Source organism: Rhincodon typus, chromosome 5 (assembly GCF_021869965.1).
Source record: "Rhincodon typus isolate 14 chromosome 5, sRhiTyp1.1, whole genome shotgun sequence".
Lineage (NCBI taxonomy): Eukaryota > Metazoa > Chordata > Chondrichthyes > Orectolobiformes > Rhincodontidae > Rhincodon > Rhincodon typus.
In genome coordinates this window covers 68,800,413-68,803,053 of record NC_063336.1, presented here as the reverse complement: position 1 = coordinate 68,803,053, position 2,641 = coordinate 68,800,413, and positions in this window count along the sequence as shown.

The following is a 2,641-nucleotide window of genomic DNA, read 5'->3' as shown; positions in this document are numbered from 1 at the left end:
AAGTGTGAGCTCCCACTCACTTTCAGCATGATGAATGATAAAGTTAGAATTTTGTCTGCTTAAAACCTAGCTAACATTTATCTCTGTGTTCCCCTGACTTTTAGTGATCTGCAAATAATACAAGGCCAAATCTGTAACTATCTCCAAATGTAATATTCCTGACTTCATAGGACAGCCTGTAACATGATCCCAAAAATAGCTTCTCATCACTTTTTTCATGGCAGTGGGAAAACCCTGTCTCCAAGTAAAAATGGTACTTGACTATCTCTATCCTAGAAACAAAAAGGAACAGCTTTCAGCATAGCTATTTAAAATCTTGATTCTGATAATCTCTTATCAATTTCTGGAGACAATTCAAGTCTTCTGATTGTGGACATAGCATAGATGTTATAGTCCTCAAAAGGTACGTATCTGTCATTTGTCTTTCAGTAAAACATTAGAGTTTTGTCTTTGACCCCTGCTAATTATTTCTCTGTTTTGTAGTCAGGTAGACTGTAGACACAGGGTCAAAATCCTGGAACTCCCTTCCTCACAGCACTGTGGGTGTTTTACACTGCACTAAGTGCATCAAGAAGACAGTTAACCAGCACTTTCTCCAGGACAATTAATGATGGGCAATAAATTCTGGCTTAGGCTCCAATGAATTTTAATGAGTCAATAACAAAAAGAAGACTTTAGCACACATGCTTCCTCTCTTTACCCTAAATTTAAAGATATATTCTCAATATAATCCTCTTCCAAATCAAAAGCTACATTCCTGCTAGATCTCATATTTTTCTAAAGAGAATCGGAGTCCAGCGGTAGATTCAGGTACAACCTTAGTTTGGTACAACTTTGTTACAGTTTCAGATTTTCTTTTCTGTAAGGAACACAAAAACTTCAGATTGTATACAGTTAAAACTTAGAGTGCACATGCCCCTCCCTTTGATACTATTGGTCAGCAGCAGTGAGATGTTCCTCTGTAATTGGCTCTCTCATACGACATCTTACACAGTTCCAATTAAGATCACTGAACAACAAAGAGATGGACAGGTTGGTGGCCCCCCCACAGTCATGATGTTTCCACAGACTTTAATGTAATGATAAGGGAGGTACTTCTATTGCCTGAAACTAGTTTGAATCTTTCCTTTTGGTGACTTTTTTGTGTACATGTGGATCTGTAACTATTTCAGAATCGATATCCATGATTATCTGAAGGGTCTGAACTAAAACCTACTCTTAATATTAAATAATTCAAGACAAACAACTTATTAGTGTAAAATGTTCTTATCTATGTAAGCAATTGCAGCTGTACCCAGCCGGTAACCTTGATTAAACAGTCCTGCTATTGTTCGACTTGCTGATACATTAAGCAACTATTTTCCCACACGCTCTAACTACTGTCAGCCATGTTCTGCTGCATTCCATCAGCCATTTTCTGTTCAGTTGTGGGCAGCTGTCAGCCATTTTGTGCTAATTAATTATGGGCATCCCTAACAATCCTCCCTTATTCCTAAAACATAATTTATCAGATACACTTTGCCATTGTAACAGTGTAAATTGGCAGGACTTAAAGTGCTTTGTACCATCCTGAGTTAATGTAAGATATATAAATGCAAGCCATAAATTCTTAGGGATGGATTTTTATATTGGAGGTAGAAATTAATGGGCGGGGGCAGGACAAATTCCACAGTCACAACCCATCCTTCCTTACCAGGTTGCTGGCAAATGGGATTTTCCTGGAGAAGGCCACAGATTGCTCTGCCTACATTTTCTGCTCTTCAGTCAACTCTGTCAAACAGGCGCTGAATTAACCAAATGGGCAAGCACAAAGTAGAAAACCGCAGGTCCGTAACATGATGGAAGTTTTGTGAAGTTATTGCCATAACTCCTCCCGGTTGACCTGATTGTCAGTTTACTCTCCCTAAGCTAAACTTATCACACAACTTCTAACACAATTTGTTTTATGTAAAAAAAATAACTTTTTATTGCTAATGAAAAGTGCTTTACAAAATTCTAGGAATGACAATGATACAAATTCTTAAACAGACTAGCTAACTGCCCAGACAATTGACCCAAAATCCCCCTTTCCCACCTAGATATTAGGTTAAAAATAGAAAGAGAGAAATGTGGTAAGTCTTGTGATTGGACTGAGAATATTTGAATCTCAGGCTAGCAGCACTGACCTCCAAATATACTAAATCCCTCTGAGCAGCTCTAAGACAATTTAATGATGAAAGAGCTTAAGCCTTTGAAGGAGTTATTGAGTTCAATTGATTCCTTTTTCTGGGCTCTCTCCTCGTGGTACCCTACTGATCAGTCACTCACAATATGGTTCCTTGTTGAAAACAGTCTTCCAGTTTGACCTTTACTGCTCCAGTCCCAGCTTTCTGTTCTTTGCTTCAAGTAGTGTTGCCCTGGTTCCATACCAAGTGGGCACTCACGTTATGTCTCCTCTCCAGGAGCAATCCTTTCTCGGATCTCACTACTCAAGCTCTATTCATTGACTCCTCACCCAGGGCTGCACAGTTTGGCTTTAGAATTCCAGCTCCTTGATTTTCCCTCCAGATTGTAACTTCTGTCTCTTGTTTGTTTTTGTACCTGTGTGAAGTTACAGGTTTAAACTCCGTCTTAGTTTTTGTTTGCTTTCTGCAGCGTGGGG